Source organism: Chiloscyllium punctatum, chromosome 39, assembly GCF_047496795.1.
Source record: "Chiloscyllium punctatum isolate Juve2018m chromosome 39, sChiPun1.3, whole genome shotgun sequence".
NCBI lineage: Eukaryota > Metazoa > Chordata > Chondrichthyes > Orectolobiformes > Hemiscylliidae > Chiloscyllium > Chiloscyllium punctatum.
In genome coordinates, this window is record NC_092777.1 from 35,933,434 (window position 1) to 35,952,356 (window position 18,923).

Genomic DNA, 18,923 nt, shown 5'->3' on the forward strand with positions numbered 1-18,923 from the left:
GCACAAATATGCTGCAATACAGAGCGGATTACGCACAAAACACTTTTTCACGGAAGCATAATTTGTCACTGCTGGGAGTAATCAAATCCCGGACATAACTATGGTAATTGCTAATTTGCAAGCAAACAATCATTTTGGACCAAAGTTAGGCAAATTTCCAACTCTCATAGCGGGTCACTAGATTTCCTTGAAAATAGCCGCGTTGGTAACAAAAAGCTTAAGGAGGCAAGGACTTCCCGATGGCACAAAAAATTAAAAGTGTGATAAAATGGCCAACATCATTAGTATTTTCGCAAGTGTGTTTCATCGAATATTTTGATGGTGTGAAGTAAGGATGTGTGCTGTGGCTGCGTCAGCCTGTTTGAGTGTGATGTATTCATTTTGCAGTTGGCTGTTGCAGCCTGTATTGCAGAGCTTATGACCTGCTTTCACATGCAGCAGATTCTCCCATAAATTCTGATTCATATCCAGCAGCTGAATCCTGGGTCTTGCTGGATATTCTTTATTCGCTTTGTTTCGATTTTGTCGCCTTGAGCTGAATAAACTTCACGAAGCTGATGCCTGGCCGATCTGTGAGGTAATTTAGCGCTAATTAATTAGTGATGGTTGTAGAGTGCGCAGGAATTTCAGCCTGGCCTCATTTTTTTTTGTTTTTGTTTGGTCCACTTTTTTTGTACAGTATTTTGCATCTGTACTTCAGTTGGTGATTACTAAATTCCTTCCCGCACGGACAGCAAGTCGAAGATATAGAAAGAATGCAAAAGTGAGAGTTTCAACAGTCTACGCGTGCTTTCGCTTCTAATTTTCCCACCCTTTGTTAATTGTTTCACCGTTTTGAGTGAGGCAGTTTTGCAGCATTCAGCTGTTTCCACATTTTCACCTCAAGGCCCTATGTTTGGCTATTCAGTCGAGCAGTAGGCTCATTGCCAAGTTAGCACAATGAAGAATGGCAGTATGCAGATTTGTCTTGTCTTCATTAATGGCAGCTGTAGAAAAAAAAATTGTTCAAGAGCTGATTACTGATTACTTAGTATAAGACCGTGGGAAAATCGTTGTCTGGTTAACGTATCCTACTGTGTTTGCCATAAGCCTTGCATCCAACATGGCTGACAAGGTTACCCTCCTCAGATGATCTCAATGCTGCTCTTTAAGTAGATTCTGCACTGAGGCTTTTTGTCGCTTTAGTATTTGAGATCCATTAGGTAGGAGCTGGTTGCCTTCTCCATTACAGTACACTGTTGAATAACTGCACGTCTTACTGATGCGAGCTGCTGGCGTGCACTCCACTCGCCTGTTTTGCATGTGTAATGCGACTGCGCTTAATGACTGTGAGTAATTATGCCAATCAAAGTTTGTCTCGCCTGTGATTTTTGAAAGTTAGCCAGTGCTGGGGTTAAGTTGGCACAGCAACTGTTGTTAGGGGAGCAGTGAGCCTCTCACAGCAGCAGCCAGCTGAATTGTAATAAGAGAGTTGGCATCATTCCAGATTCCACAGCATTCAGAGGTATGGTATATTGTGCAGGGGGAACTGGCTAATTAATCTTCCAGCAGGGAAGAGTGTAGCTTCAGACAATTACAAAGCAGAAAGAAAGATTAGAATAGAAACTGCCAGCTAAAGAAATGTTGACAATTTCTTATGATAAAACTGGCATAAATAATGCGTTTGTGTTAATTTAATGCAGCCGTCCTGATGCTGTTCCATGCATTGACAAACTTTATTTTATTATTTTTATAGGCAGCAATCAAAAAGCAGGAAAAGAAAGCATACTCTAAAAACACTCAATCCTTATTTAACCTGGCTTACATGATTAGATTGTTTTAGAACCCAGCACAGGATTGGGATACCACAACAATGTCTGGAGGTGTGTGGGCTTGGTAGAATGACTTGGTCTTCTATACAATCTAAGAAACTTTTTCTAAGAAATTATTCATTAAATAGTGATTGTTAACACTGACGACTGAGATCAGTTTACATACGTGATTATAGACTTTGATAATTTCCCATGGCTAACGAAAATTAAACATAATTTTTAAGTCATTTTCAAAGAGATGATACCGCAGTGATGTGCTGTGAAAAAATACAACAGGCATTCTGAGAATACCTCATTTAATATTTATGTTATTTATTTAAAAGGCAGTGATTATCCATTCCGGTGGCATACAGTAATAAATTAGTATAGTAGGAGGGAACAAGCCTGAATAGGGGATTTGTTTTAACTATGTCAATCAGTGGAGCTCTGTTCAGTTATATGGGGCCCAGCAAAATGGACAGTCTTGCTCCATCATCTTGGTATGTAGAATTCGACAAACTAATTAGCTTGCTTCCAATGTGTAAATATGAAAGTAGATCAGCCTGATCGAACCGCATTTATTTTAAAAGCACATTGGTCTTGCATGTTTTCAATAGTTTGCATGCCTGATATGGAGCCAATTGTTTACAATGTTGTCCTAATTAAGTTGTGTGTGCAGGAATACACATAAGTTTTATCCTGTAGTTTTTCAAAGAAGTATCATTTGTCATAGTTGACGCAAAACCAACCTTTTCAGGTCACAGATTTTCTGATTGCAAAGGGCACAGGGTTGCTAGCAACTTCCTTGAACTATAATTACAGTGAATCAAACTTAATTTGATCTTTCTCACTACTGGTTATGTTTAAACTTATGTAGCAAAAGAACCATGTTCTTTTGATTTAGATATTTTATGTTTGAGAAATGTCATCTATTGAGTCCCTTTATCTTCAAAATTGATGTAATAGAATTCAATATTCAATATATGCCAGATTGAATATTTGCAAGGATAAAATTAGTGATTCCCACTCAATGTGTGTTTTGCAATCATGTGTTTATATATATAATTTATCAATCATATTTTAAGAGATAACATGTGGAAATAAAATGAATGAATGGTGTAATAAATATAGGTGTCACTAAGTATGATTATTTATGGTAAGTAGAAAGTTCATTTAATGTAGGACATGTAATATAAGTTGGCCCTATTAAAGAAGAGATATTAAACTCCATTATACTGCTGAGTAAGTATGGTTATCCTCTTTTCTATTTGTTGCCTTGTTTGATGCGAATATTTTTAAAAGAAAAATTAATTAGCTCCACTGAAGACCTGCTCTGATTCCTGTGACCTGACAGGTGCTGATTGTGAGGAGAAGCTGGCTGATGAAATGAGATGCGTTAATTAATAAGCATCACTGCAGAAAGCATTTACACAGTGCAGTCTTTGTACTCAGAAAAAGTGAATAGATTTGACTTTGAAAACATTTCCGTTTTGGTCTCTTAACTTCTGGGACTGCTATTACACATTCACAAAGAAAATTTCAAGACATGGTGAACAGTACACTTGAATGTTCTTTAGGACTCCTGTGTTAACAAAACTGTAGAGAAACAAACAAGATCAAGGACTTTTCAGAGAAATTTTACACCTCATTGTGTTTGCTTTCTTGATGGAAACAGGAGTTCAAGATCTAATTTAGGCGGCCAACTAGAAAACATATTCAATGCCACTGTGGTTCAGGTGCTCTCGAGTCATCTCTGGCAGCTTCCTAAACAGTTCTTTCCTCCTTTTCACATTCTGATAAGGCTTCTTTTGACAGGAGTAAGAACCCCTTTATGAAACTGGCAAAAGCCTTGGCAAAGCTTTAGACATGCATCCCTCCCTCTTGACAGTATGATCATTGACCTACAAACTATGCTTAGCCAGGCCACAGAAAAACAAGTATTTACTTGTGTCAGAATTGTAAATAGCCCATTTCTAGGAAAGTCAATAAAATTAGTCTTTTATTTTCCTTGCCTTGACCTTTTATGTGAAAAACAGGGTAAGAGAATCAAATGTAGCAAAACACTGAAGTAGCTACTTAATCTTCAAGTTCTGTGTGTGGGAGTCTTTAAAGTTTAATTCTATAATTCTAACCTTTATATCTGAACTCAGCTGGTGAAAATTCAATGCAAATGTCAGTGTGGGTAAATCCTGTAACAGCATACCCTGAGGCATTTTGCATTTTATAGCAAATTTGAATTTTTTCTGGGCATTGATGCATTTATTTTGTGTCAGTGCCAATTAGGTGCCTTTTCCCAATTAATAATTCTATTGTAAATAAGCAGGCAATTTTAAAATTCAATTTATTTACTACAGATTATCAAATATAGCGATAAAGTTACAGAAGTCATTCCTTCCTGCTTCCTTCCTTAAGATCTTTCTTCAGCTTGATTTTATTTTATATGAGCATAGAAGAATCTTCTATGGATTGAAACAGAGTCTGTTTTCTCTGTACTTGCGACCATAGCTTAATTAACCCCACTCCCAGCTCATCATTTGCTGAAGAGTATGTAAGATGCCCACTGAACCTCCTTTCACTCCAGATAATGAGGTTGATTTAATACAAGTTAATGTGCTGTTCCAGATTCATTTGATTTTTCTTTTGTTCTTAGAATGTGTACAATGCTGAAAATTGCCCTTTTGATTGTGGTGGTGGTGGTCTTTCTTTTTGATCAATATCAGTCCGTGTTACAATAATGCTCCAATGATGGTATCAAATCAAAACATTCCAGGTAATTAACTCAGTGTCACCAAAGGAACATTGATACATATCCAGTTGAGGCTGGTAAGTAAATTAGAGAGAAATGTGGAAGTGTTAATATTATCACAAAATCATTGAATTTCTCACCACGCAAGTCCAGGCAATAACCATTTCAAACAAGGAGGAGTCTAATCATTTCTTCTTGACATTCAAGGCCATTACTATGCTGACCACATCCTGTGGTTGCTACTGACTAGAAACTGAACTGAACAGTCATAAAAATTCTGTGGCGACAAGAGTTTGTCAGAAGCTAGCAATTCTGCAATGAGTCACTCATTGCCTGACTTCCCAAAACCTATCCATCACATCCCAAGGCTCAAGTCATGTGTGTGCTGGAATGCTGTATTTTCCTGGACAAGTGTAGCTCTAATAACACATGATAAACTTGTCACCATTCAAGTCAAATTCAAAAAGTGTGGTGTTGGAAAAGCACAGCAGGTCAGCCAGCAGCTGAGGAGCAGGAGAGTCGAGGCTTCGGGCATAAGCTCTTCATCAGCCATTCCTGATGAAGGGCTTAAGCCCAAAACCTCGGCTCTCCTGCTTCTCGGATGCTGCCTAACCTGCTGTGCTTTTCGAGTGCCACACTTCTCGACTCTCCAGCATCTGCAGTCCTCACTTTCTACCATTCAAGTCAAGGCAGGCCATTTGACAAGCACATATCCATCATTCTAAACACTTGCTCCCTCCACTGTGGCAACATCAAATACTATATGCAAGGTTTATTCCAGCAATTCAACAAACATCCTCCAACAATGCCTTCCTAATCTTTACAATTTAGGAAAACAAGAGCAGAGGATGCAGTGGAATACCACCAGCCATGAGTTTCCCTTGAAGCAACCCAACATCGTAACTTGGAACAATATCACAATTCCTTCACTGTCACTGGCTCAAATCCTGGAATTTCCTTCTAGACAGCACTGTGAGTGTCCCGGCGCAAGCAGGAGCACAGTAATTGAAGAAGGCACTTTGCAAGGACAATTAAGGATGGGCAACAAATGCTACATTATCTAGTGAAACAACTTTCATGGAAGGATAAAATAAAGTACTGATAGGTTAAGACATGTTTGAACTTTTGTAGTTAGGACAATTCTGGTCCATTTTCCATATTGTTAAGTAAATGTTTGATTTAAAGCTTTACTGGGCCAGATTCGCTAAGAAAGATCTAGTTCTGGTGCCCAGGTCTTCAACATTGCAGCTATGATATTAGATTTTGGTCTGTAAAGGGAACAAAGGCTAAATAAAGGTAAGCTTTGCATCCAGGTCCTTCTCAACATCTGTGACTCTGTTGATCATGCCATCTTTCTCCAACTTAAATCCTTCTTCCTTGACCACTTCCGTCATTCTTTACGTGGTTCAAAGTCCCACTTTGTTTTATAATTGTCCTCTAAAGTGCATCAGGACATTTTATTCAGTTAAAGGTGCTATATGAATTTAAGCTGTTTTCATTGAGTGCATGCAGCCTTGGCAACTGGCCAATTAGCATCTCACACTCAGCACTTTGGCTGAAAAGGCTTGCAAATATTTAAACCTTATCTCTTGTCCTCGCATGTTGAGCTTTATAATGATTGATAAAGTGGATGATTGTAGAGGCTCCAGTTATTTAGCTGCTTGAATACAGCTATCCTTGACTAGTTGCACTAAGGCAGAATAACTTTGCTGTGAACCATTTGTTGGATGACAGTTTAGCTCTACTTGAGTCTGCGGTTTTTGGTAGTTAGTTGCAATTAATCACTCATGCAGTTTTTGTGGGTTTGGCTATTTCAAATTGTTGTTTGATCAATCTGTGGAATAGATCTTTCAATTTGGCATGAGCCTGCAAATATTGTGATGCAAGTTGCCTAGGTCTGAGTTTAATTGATGCCAATAAATCTATCCAGTTTTGCTGGTATTTTTTAACCTTCCAATTCGCAACTAACTGGTGAATCAAGCCACTTAAGTGGACATGAAGCATGCCATTTATGTTTACTATTTTCTTACTTTGCTTGACATTTAACACTGACAGGTTCTTCTTGAGCTCTCTGAGGTAAACTTAACACTAAATATTGTCACAGACTTACACACAGTGTGGGTCCTGTGCTCCCTCATGTTGCCGTACATTTTACACATAACTAACTGACTATACTAACTCCATTACACAGATTGATAGAAGGCACAGTAGTACGTTTAGCCAGAACATCACGTAGTGTGTTGTCACGTCGCTGTCTTAAAGGAACAGTGCCTGTCTGGACTGCAATCTCTACCATAATTCAAGATGAAACATCAAGCTCATACTGTGGACTGAAGCCATGGACATGCCAGATGAGATGGCATGACAAAGTCCCTTATCTGAAAGACATTCAAGAACCAATTGGATTTTATGACAACCCAGCAGCTTTTATGGTTATATTTTGGAACGATTCCACAAATTATTCAAATTATTGATGTTTTAAAAAATAATGAAATGATATACTCAAGTTAAAAAAGGCATCAGCGACATGATCCAATCCATAAGGCTGCCATTCTTACTGGGTCAAGCATCTAAGATGTTCCTATTATTATCTATTATTGTTATTAAATTAGGGAACATGTATATAATTTGTGACCTCATCCTATTGAAGAGGTCTGGGCACTCTACAAATTTGAGAAACCTTTTGCTGCCATTATTTTCAAAACACTTCAGCAAATCAAAAGTTAACTGTTTTCTCCACTTGACAGCTAATACCTTTTCAAAGCAGAGAAAAATGGAAAGATGCATTTCTATTTGACAAAATACTGCAGTCATTCACATTCTATTTATTCTGCTAACACATAATTCTTTATCAACTAATTGGATGCAGGCAGACAATGCTCTAGACTTTGTGTTGGATATAATGATGAGGCCAACACAGATTGTTGATGTTATGATGTAAATTGAACAGCAACTTCTGGTAACTACACTTGCACAGTTTGACTTGATTGTTGTGCAAGACACCCTATTCTTCCAAAGGCTGCAAATAAGTAGGGGAATAGCATCACATTGAAAAATTCAACATCAATGTACAGAAACAGTGTGAAATTGCTGATGTTACATGATATATACCAACTAAACATACACAAAAAAACAAACTGGGTCTGGTAAGAGTATGTTTACGATGTGCTAAGTCTTGACGTCTGCTAAGTGCCATTCTAGAACTGAAAATTAACTTTGTGTAAAGTTGGATTCCTTCAAATTTTATTTATACTGTTATAAACCTTAAAAAGTATACCATTAAATAGAATAATTTTAATTTACATTTTCTTTGCTTCTTTTACCTCTATCTTAATCAAGTTCCTTTTCCCTATCTTTATTTTGCTTTCTATACCTGATTTGACTTTGGATTAAATATCTTAACAACCATTCTGCCAATGAATAATTCTGATTGGTTAAGGTCTGGCAACATCTGTGGAGAGAACAACAGAGTTCATGTTTTGAGTCCAGTGACCCTTCATTGTAAGAGTTACATAACATCAGAGACATTAACTGTTCTTCTCTCCACAGATGCTGCCAGACCTGCTGAATTTCTCCAGCACTTTCTGTTTTTGTTTCAGATCTCTAGAATCTACGTCTTTGTTTTATTGTACAGTTTCTTTTTACTTGTTCATGTGTCCAAGATATCTGTGGAAAACACTGAGCTTTTCTGATGGTTGGTTGACAAGAATATCTGACACAAAAGCCAATGGAAAATCTATAGGCAAGTGCAAGTATAGCTGATGTCATGTGCTCATGATGACAAAAAGCAGTCCAATGTATACGATTCCATCATTTTGTACATCGTGAAAAGAGAAGTTTCCTTGTATAAAATTAATCAAGATTTCTAGATTTGTAATCTGTTTGTTTCCCAATCTACATCCACATATAATTTTCTGTCTAAACCATCTCTTCCTACTTAACTAACATTTTAATGAGTACTTAATTATAATTTTAATGAGTACTATTAAATGTAGTATCTCTCTTCGTTTGAGTATACATTCTAGTCTCCAAAGGTCATGCCTTATTTGTTTATTATTAGACTAGAACTTCCATGAATAGAATTCTTATCATCTTGTTTCAGTGGTACCATCTTACTCTGACATAGAATCAGATTTTCCTTTAGTGGATAGGAGCCTGATATTAGGATCAAATGCATTGCTGAGTCCACATGCTACTGTGTTTAATTATCAGATACAATTTCCCTTGGAATGATTAATGTATGATCATCATCCAGTTAAGGATTGTGGCCTGGTTTCCAATGCTGGTGACCCAATAGGAAGCATTTCAACACTTAGTTTTCAAGCCTGGCAATGGAGGTGCCATCTCAACACTTTGAATGTTTCAGAAATAAAAATGGCAACAGTATCCATATAGGGGTGTCAGGCAATACTTAAAACTTTATGGATCACTGGTTCTGTAGTCTACCCTGAGTCTGCCTCATTTCAGTCATTGAAAGGGACCCAGTTACCTAATAGGAAAATTCCCACCTGGTGCAGGAAAGGGGCCAATTTGCTTGCCCATTGCTTGTGGCTGGAAAGATGTTTTGCAGCAGACCCACCATACTGCAAACCATTTCTGAAAATATAATATACGTTGTTGTAAATTCAAAGCACACAAAGAAAGTGCTTCAACATGCTGCCTGAATTTTCTTCTCCATTAACTGAGTAAATCATGAGATAGTGTAAAATGTTTATTGATTCAGTATTATTTGTTGATGTACAAAGAATGCTGGATATTACTTAAAAATGAAGGCCACAGTTGATGAAAAAAAGAGCTACCCTCATAGTATTAATATGACACATCTACTTTATTCATGATGCATGAATCACTATTGTAGTGGTTTCATAGAAATCAGTGTTTTTTTTAGATATTAGAATCTAAAATGGTACCAAATGCATTGAACCAAAGAATATGATCAATGGGATCATGTTTAAATTAACTAGTTTCAGGGATTACAATAAGCATTCGTTTGTAATGTTCAAACTCAGATTCCTATGTGAAAAAACATCTGATTTATCACTAATGTGTAAAATGTTGCATTTCTTTCACAATCATTTATACATGTTTAGTAAAATTACTGGAAAGGTTTCCATTCTAAGATTATGTACATAATCTATGAAACCAAAATTGATACCACAGATACTCGTACAATCTATCTCGAAACAGTGACTCATGTATCCTTGCCAGTTTGAAACTCAGTAGGAATTTTGCGCAAGGACAGATGACGGGGGTGGATAAATTGCAAGATAAAATATTAATCTATATGTCGGTGTGTGTTCTGTCAGTTTTATTTTAATGTAATGTCATTCTCCTAGGTGAGTGAGATAAGGTCTAAAGTCACAGTTGATAACTCGAGTATAATTCCCAAATTATGCAGAAGAGACAGATAATGAGAAGACTCCAAGTACATGTTTGACAGTTGAAAAATGATATTCAGAAATTTGCACTTTCCTGTGGGGGAGGGAATATCATAATGTAACTCACAGAAGAATTTTCAGTGTTTGGTTGGATGTTGTATCCTTCATAATTTGGCAATGCACTGCAATACTAATGTTGTCCTGGTGGATGACAACAACAGTAAATGCAAGTTGGAAAAGCAAGGGAATGTGGAGATTCTGGTTATGTAACCTCCGTAGATGTGTAGCAAACTGCTAGGATGGTACGATATCCTATGATTTACTTTTTTTGTCATCCGAGCAGTAATTCATAGTATTGGTCAATCTGGATGCATTACAGTGGGTTCAGCTTGCTCCATTTTCCAGACCCGGGTCAGAAGGCTTTGGGTTCCAGTCCCATTCTCGGACCTAAGCACTTAACCTAAACTGGAATTTTAGCAGAATACCAAGGGAAAGCTGCGTTTTCAGTTGTGCTGTCTTTCAGATGCTACACTCCATTTGCACCCAGCCTGCCAAATAAAAAAAAACGCAAGAACTGCAGAAGGTGACCAAGGAAGTGGACGAGGGTAAAGCAGTAGATGTGGTGTATATGGATTTTAGCAAGGCGTTCGATAAGGTATCCCATGGTAGGCTACTGCAAAAATTACGGAGGTATGGCATTGAGGGTGCATTAGAGGTGTGGATTAGGAATTGGCTGGCTGGAAGGAGACAGAGGGTAGTAGTTGATGGTAAAGGTTCATCTTGGAGTGCAGTTACTAGCGGTGTTCCACAAGGATCTGTTTTGGGACCATTGCTGTTTGTCATTTTTATAAATGACCTGGAGGAGGGGCTTGAAGGCTGGGTGAGCAAGTTTGCGGATGATACGAAAGTCGGTGGAGTGGTGGACATCGAAGAAGGATGTGGCAGGTTACAGCGGGATATAGATAAGTTGCAGAGCTGGGCAGAAAGGTGGCAAATGGAGTTCAATGTAGCTAAGTGTGAAGTCATTCACTTTGGTAGGAGTAACAAGAAGATGGATTACTGGGCTAATGGTAGGCTACTTGGTAGTGTGGATGAGCAGAGGGATCTTGGTGTCCATGTACACAGATCTCTGAAAGTTGCCACCCAGGTAAATAGTGCTGTGAAGAAGGCATTTGGTGTACTGGGCTTTATTGGTAGAGGAATTGAGTTCCGAGTCCTGAGGTCATGTTGCAGTTGTATAAGACTCTGGTGCAGCCTTATCTGGAGTATTGTGTACAGTTTTGGTCGCCATACTATAGGAAGGATGTGGAGGCACTGGAACGGGTGCAGAGGAGGTTTACCAGGATGTTGCCTGGCATGGTAGGAAGATCGTATGAGGAAAGGCTGAGGCACTTGGGGCTGTTCTCATTGGAGAAAAGAAGGTTTAGGGGAGATTTGATAGAGGTGTACAAGATGATTAGGGGTTTAGATAGGGTTGACAGTGAGAACCTTTTTCTGCGTATGGAGTCAGCTGTTACTAGGGGACACAGCTTTAAATTAAGGGGAGGTTGGTATAGGACAGATGTTAGGAGTAGATTCTTTACTCAGCGGGTTGTGAGTTCATGGAATGCCCTGCCAGTATCAGTGGTGGACTCTCCCTCTTTATGGTCATTCAAGCGGGCATTGGATAAGCATATGGAGGTTATTGGGCTAATGTAGGTTCGGTAGGCTTCGGTCGGTGCAACATCGAGGGCCGAAGGGCCTGTACTGCGCTGTATTTTCTATGTTCTATGCTGTAAATCAAAAACAAAACCAGAAATTGCTGGAACAGTTCAGCAGACCTCGCAGGATATGTGAAGAGAAATCAAAATGTTGGTTTATCTGCAGAAGTTCGGGTGGGGGAATAGGTATTGGTAGAGCCCAAGCAGAGAGAAGAACAGTTGGACAAACAAAGGAGTAGATAACAATCTGGCTTGGAGGGTGAATAGCTGTTAACAGAGACTGTTAGTGGTGAGCAATCTGTCCAATTTTTTTCTCTCTCTTAGGGCTCTACCCATACCTACTCCTTACCTCCTCCCCTATCCTATCTTCTGCATATAAAACCGACACTTTCCTAGCTACCATCAGTTTTGAGGAAAGGTCACCAAAATGTTAATTTTGATTTCTCTTCACAGATCCTGCCAGACCTGCTGAGCTGTTCCAGCAACTTCTGTTTTTGTTTCTGCCTCATGAAGATCTGTGGGTACAATTTAACGAAGATAAGGGAATTTTCATGGCAACATTACATACCCCTCTAGAGGTGCAAAGAACTGAGTAATCGATCCTTCACCTTACTGGCTGCGTGTGAGTTTAAAACGTACTTACCCAACAGTGGCTGTACTTCAAAAGAAATCCATATTGGCCATGTGAATTGGAAGAGGTTTTCCGGGACTACACCAGAACTAGCGTGACTGAGTTCAGGAAGACCAGGTCTACGTATAGCCTAACGAGTAGCTATTAAAGGAGCTTCTACATGCCATGACCAAAAAGGTAAAGACAAAATGCTGCCAAATTAAAGATATGTGGACACTGCTAAATATTGATTGACCCATCCACCTTTCTGATAGCTGCTACATTCCTTCACCCTGTTACCCACTCCCTTCAAGGTCTCCACCCTCCAGTATTTTCCCAACCATATTAACTCCTCTTCCTATTGCCCTCTTCTCCCAATCACCCAAATACTTTGTTGTAAGACCAAACTGAATTAAATGTAATATCTCCGAGTTTTCAGATGGCACAAGGTAAGGTAGGACAGTGAGCTGTGAGGAGAATGCAGAGATGGTTTGGTGTGATTTGGATAAGTTGATTGAGTGGGTAAATGCAGATGCAGTATAATATAGATAAATGTGAGATTATCCACTTTGCTAGCAAAAATAGGAACACAGATTATTGTCTGAATGGGAAAAGGGGAGGTGCAACAAGATCTGGATGTCCTTCTACAGCAGCCACTGAGAGTAGGTATGAAGGTGCAGCAAGCGGTGAAGAAGGTAAATGGTATGTTGGATTTCAAACTAAGAGGATTCAAGTTCAGGAACAGCAATGCCTTGCTGTAGTTGTATAGGGCAATGGTAAGTCCACACAGAAAATAGTATGTGCAATTTTGATCTCCTTATTTGAGGAAGGACCTTCTGGTTATGGAGGTGCAACAAAGGTTCACCAGACTGATTCCTGAGATGGCAGGGCTGACATACTAAGAGAGACTAGAATGGTTAGCATGACATTCACTCGAGTTTAGAAGAATGTGGGGAGATCTCATAGAAACCTATAAAATTCAGGACTAAATAGGGTAATGCAGGAAAAATGTTCCTGCTAACTAGTGAGTCCAGAACCATTGGTCACAATCTAAGGATATGAGGTAAGCCTGAAATGAGGAAATATTACTTCACCCAGAGAGTGGTTTGCCTGTGGAATCTTCTGTCACTGAAAGTGGTGAAGCTAAATATTGAATATTTTCAAGAAGGAGTTATATATTGTTCTTATGGTAAAAGGTATGGGGCAAAAGTGGGAATAGGATATTGAGTTGAATGATCAGTCATGATAATATTGAATAGTGAAGCAGTCTCAAAGGGCCAAACAGCATACTCCTGCTCCTAATTACTACATTTACAGGTGCTTTGTTTCAATTCCTTTTCCAGCATCTCTCGAGTTTGTTAGTTGTGGTTTATTGAAGCAAAGGGATGGGTTAGTCACTGGATTGTCATTGTGTACTTGGATTAATGAGCATGCTGGGGACCTCAACACTTGTTCTTCTCTGAGATAAGTTATGGATAGGAAATCGACTGTCTCTCACTCACACAAATGCCTATTCACACTGAGAATGAAAATGTAACAAACTAGGGAAAAAAATTGTCATTAATACAAAACCCTCTGTCGGTCCCCTTGGGTGGGGTCTCACATTGACTAGAGATTACCTGGTTTTATAAAAGAAGCTGTTGGCCTTGTTATCTAACCACAAACAGTTCTTTCTTAAAAATGTATGATTTAATGACATATCTGTCTATATATAATATACAGTGGTTAGACTAATCCATAAAATAGGGGGAAAGGGCTTGAAAAAACTCAAAGATTTTTCTCTGGCAAGAAACACATTTAAGTAAGGAGGCATGTGACAAATTAAAACTTAATAGAATCAGTCAAGTGTTTTATTCTTCTTATAAATCCAGCAGTGGGTGAATGGCAACTATCTTTGATAATAATCTGCTTTTATCTTTTAAAAATTACTAACCCATGTTCAGCTGCCTATTAGATCCATTGCAAAGCTAATAACATTACTGATTGCTTGCAAACCCGAAACTACATATCACACATCTGCCAGAATAATATTTTCATTTAAATTATCCACTCCAAATGAAAAAATAGAAAATATATATTTAGAAGATTTTTAATCCCCAGTGAACATGCAACTGGATAGACTGGAAAATTAACTTGACACTGTCTGCAAAGCTAGTGATTCAGATTTGAAAACATTAATGTGTCCAATATTGTTAGTTGTACCTATTTCTTTATACTATAAAAAAAGACAATGCTAGTTTACGTTGCGCATACACATTTTCTTCAGTAATAACAAACCAGAACACTAAGCTGTCTTGTTCTCCACCCTATGATATTGATCATTTCAGGTAGAAATTCATGACAACAGCTCTAGAATTGCATGAAATGGAAATTCAAAGTTCCTGATCTTTAATTCCTCTTTGTGAAACAAATGAATCATCAGTATTTTGTTTTGAGAAGGTGAAGAACATGCTCATAGCCACAACACTGCTGTTAAACACTGTTGGTATGTGACTGTTGTTCATTGCAGAACATCTGTTGACATTTCATGTTGGATGATACAAGAATGCAACAAAAATTGAAACACCGATGTGATTTTCTAAAGGTTTAAAGGACTTGATTAAAATTGATCACACTTTCCATTCTCATTAGGAACCTCTTCCATACTTGAGAATTCTCACAGATGCAACTTCAGAGTCCCTTTAACAATTGATGCCTTACAAAAGGTTCTTGAGGGTAATGAGAAGGCACCTTTTGTTGAGCAACTTTTAAAAAAAGACATTCCTATTCAGAGCTCAAATGCCCCAGGCCCAGAAAATTTGCAATTCATAAAAAAATTTGGCCTGTCTCAGCTTGTTTGAAGTTACAAATGTGTGAGAACACCTTTATTTCTGTTTGCTGTCTCACCTGACCTGAAAGTCTCCGAACAGCTTCATTAATTCATGTGAAGGGTAGGGATCCCCTCAGTCCTTGCTTATACAGATGTATATATATTCTCATTAAATGTTGACTTTAAGCATTTGCAAAGATGTTACCAACTAGTCTTAAGGGAATACATCCCGCATTGATTAAATCTGATCAAATAGGATTTATATTTTTCAAAATGATGTGTGAATTTATCAAGAAATTCAGCATGGTGAGATTGATGGATTAAGAGCTTTGGTGGTCTCCTTAGATACTGAAATATCTTTTGACCTTGTTCAATGTGAGGTCCTGTTTGCCATGCTGGATGGATTAAGCCAGGAAGACAAATTGCAGAATGTTTACAGAATCAGAGGTCTAAGATATGAACAAATTATTCAAATCTCTTTGAATGCTCAGGGCTAATCTCTGTCTGTAAATACGAGGGGGGACATCGGTATGTGTTGAGTCCATTTTTATGGTTTAATAATGGCACAAAGCTTACCAGTGTGGCACTGGGAAAGACAGCACTCAATCTGTATAGGTGTTGGTCCCAAAGCAAACATGTAAGGGTCACTTTGCCACCCATATCTTGATTTGTCAACTGTTTTTAGGAAGTTAAGCAAGCTTCAGTTCTCAGAACTTATTATACACCTTCCAATTAAATGAAAAGTTATTATTTATAAAAGAAATAAAATTTTGAAGATGCTTGAAATCTGATATTAAAAACACAAAATGCTGGAAAACACTCAGTTGGTTGGGTAGCATCTTTCGAGACAATCTGAATTAAAGTCAAGTCAAGATCCTTTTGTCGAAATAGAGCACAGCTGTCTCATTACTTTAAAGAGAATTACGTCAGGATGAAATGATTTACCTAAGGATATGAAGTGGAAGATATAATGCTCTTTAATAACAACAAGAAAATATAGGTCCAAGTTTACTGTCATCTAAATAGTTAGTGAGAATACCTTAAATATGCTGGGTAAAAGTATTCAAAATGTAGACATGGAATTGAAAAATTGACAACCGTTGGTAAAATAATGTTATGAAAATAATAACTTTACTCTTCATTTTATTTACCTGAGGATGCCAGTAAAAGTACAGCAATTCCTGACATTCACTCATCTTTAAATCATAGAGTCATAGAGAGGTACAGCATGGAAACAGACCCTTCGGTCCCACTTATCCATGCTGACCAGATATCCCAACCTAATCTAGTCCAACTGGCCAGCACCCAGTCTAAATCCTTCCTATTCATATTACCATCCAGAATCCTTTTAAATGTTGCAATTATACCAGCCTCCACCTCTTTCTAAGGCAACTCATTCCAGACACGCACCACCCTCTGTGTGAAAACGTTGTCTCTTAGGTCTCTTTTATATCTTTCCCACTCACCCTAAACCTATGCCTTCCAGTTCTGGACTCCCCCACTCCAGGGAAAAGGCCTTGTCTATTTATCCTATCCATACCCCTCATAATTTTGTAAACCTTTATAAGGTCATTCCTCAGCCTCTGATGCACCAGGGAAAACAGCCTCAACCTATTCAACCTCTCCCAATAGCTCAAATACTCCAACCCTGGCAACATCTTTGTAAATCTTTTCTGAATCCTTTCAAGTTTCACAACATCCTTCCAATAGGAAGGAGACCAGAATTGCACACAATATTCCAAAAGTCGCCTAACCAATGTCCTGTACAGCCGCAACATGACCTCCCAACTCCTGTACTCAATACCCTGACCAATAAGTGAAAGCACACCAAATGCCTTCTTCATTATCCTATCCACCTGCAACTCTACTTTTAATGAGCAATTAATCTGCACTCCAAGGTCTCTTTATTCAGCAACACTCCCTAGGACCTTACCATTAAGTGTATAAATCCTGTTAAGATTTGCTTTCCCAAAATGCATCTCCTCACATTTATCTGAATTAAACTCCATCTGCCACTCCTCAGCCTGTTGACCCATCTGATCAAGATCCCTTTGTAATCTAAGGTAACCTTCTTCGCTGTCCACTGCACATCCAATTTGGTTTCATCTGCAAACTTATTAACTATACCTCCTATGTTCACATCCAATCATTTATACAAATGACGAAAAGTAATGGATCAAGCAGCAATCCTTGTGGCACTCCACCAGTCACAGGCCTCCAGTCTGAAAAACAACCCTCCACCACCACCCTCTGTCTTCTGTCTTCAAGCCAGTTCTGTATCCAAATAGCAAGTTCTCCCTGTATTACATAATATCCTGTAAGCATGCTAACCAGTCTCCCATGGGAAACCTTTTCAAGTGCCTTACTGAAGTCCATTTCAATCACATCTACCACTCTGCCCTCATTAATCTTCTTTATTACTTCTTCAAAAAACTCAATCAAATTTGTGAGACATGATTTCCCATGCACAAAGCCATGTTGACTATTCCTAATAAGTCCTTCCCTTTCCAAATGCAGATACATCCTGTCCCTCAGGATTCCCTCCAACAACTTGCCCACCATCGATGTCAAGCTCACTGGTAGATAGTTCCCTTGTTTGTCCTTACCATCTTTCTTAAATAGTGGTACCACGTTAGCCAACCTCCAATATTCCTGTACCTCACCTATGACTATCAATGATACAAATATCTCAGCAAGGAGCCCAGCAATCACTTCCCTAGCTTTCCACTGAGTTCTTGGGTATACCTGATCAGGTCCTGGGGATTTATCCACCTTTATGTACTTCAAGATATCCAGCACCTCCTCCTCTGTAATATGGACATTTTTCAAGATGTCACCATCTATTTCCCTACATTCTATATCTTCCATATCCTTCTCCACAGTAAACACTGATGCAAAATACTCATTTAGTATCTCCCCCATCTCCTGCGGCTCCACACAAAGGCCGCCTTTATGATCTTTGAGGGGCTCTATTCTCTCACTAGTTACCCTTTTGTCCTTAATGTATTTGTAAAAAACATTTGAATTCTCCTTAACCCTATTTGCCAAAGCTATCACAAGTCCCCTTTTTCCCCTCCTTATTTCCATCTTAAGTATACTCCTACTGCCTTTCTACTTTCTAAGGATTCACTTGATCTATTCCATCTATACCTGACATAGGCTTCCTTCTTTTTCTTAACCAAGCCCTCAATCTTTCTAGTCAGCCAGCATTCCCTGCACCTACCTTACTTTCCTTTCACCCTAACAGGAATAAACTGTCTCTGGGCTTTTGTTATCCCATTTCTGAAAGCTTCCCATTTTCCAGTCATCCGATTACCTGTGAACCTCTGCCCCCAATCAGCTTTTGAACGTTCTTGCCTCATACCATCAAAATTAGCTTTCTCCAATTTAGATATTCAACTTTTAGATCTGGTCTATCCTTTTCCATCACTATTTTAAAACTAATAGAATTATGCTGGCCCCAAAGTGCTCTCCCATTGACACCTCAGTCACCTGCCCTGCCTTATTTCCCAAGAATAGGTCAAGTTTTGCAAGTCAACCATCATGTGAAAATGCTGTAAGAAATTGTATTTAAGTTGACATACTAAAACATTCCTCAGTTGAGGTAGAGACATCATACAGCTAACTCCATCATTCCCAAAACTATTTGCCATGTTTTGGCATACTTTAATTACTTGACAGCATTGAAACTTTTAAGGTTTAGCATAAAATGACTAATTGTCATTTGTGTCCATGTTAGGTTCAGTTGCTAACATGTTAAAGTGCAAAAGAATTGTTTGGACTCGTATGTGCAGTGACTACCAGTCCCTAGAATGCTACATCCCATTTTAGCTAGAATGTAAGAAGCATTGTAGTAAGAAGACAATGTGGCCACAAAGATGGTTCTGTCC

At 38.5% G+C, this 18,923-nt stretch overlaps 1 protein-coding gene across 6 annotated transcripts in view; it reads left to right on the plus strand.

Annotated features, from left to right (window-relative positions):
- The first annotated feature begins 454 nt into the window (after window positions 1-454).
- tnrc6c1 (trinucleotide repeat containing adaptor 6C1) overlaps window positions 455-18,923 on the plus strand; it is a 716,497-nt gene continuing 698,028 nt past the window's right edge. For 5 of the 6 annotated variants that reach the window (XM_072558456.1, XM_072558461.1, XM_072558454.1 and 2 more), the window contains exons 1-2: window positions 456-577; window positions 12,068-12,422. The gene's annotated coding sequence lies outside the window, so the exon portion shown is untranslated. Of the gene's footprint in view, window positions 578-12,067; window positions 12,423-18,923 lie in introns of all 6 variants that reach the window. The other variant, XM_072558458.1, reaches the window with a different exon arrangement.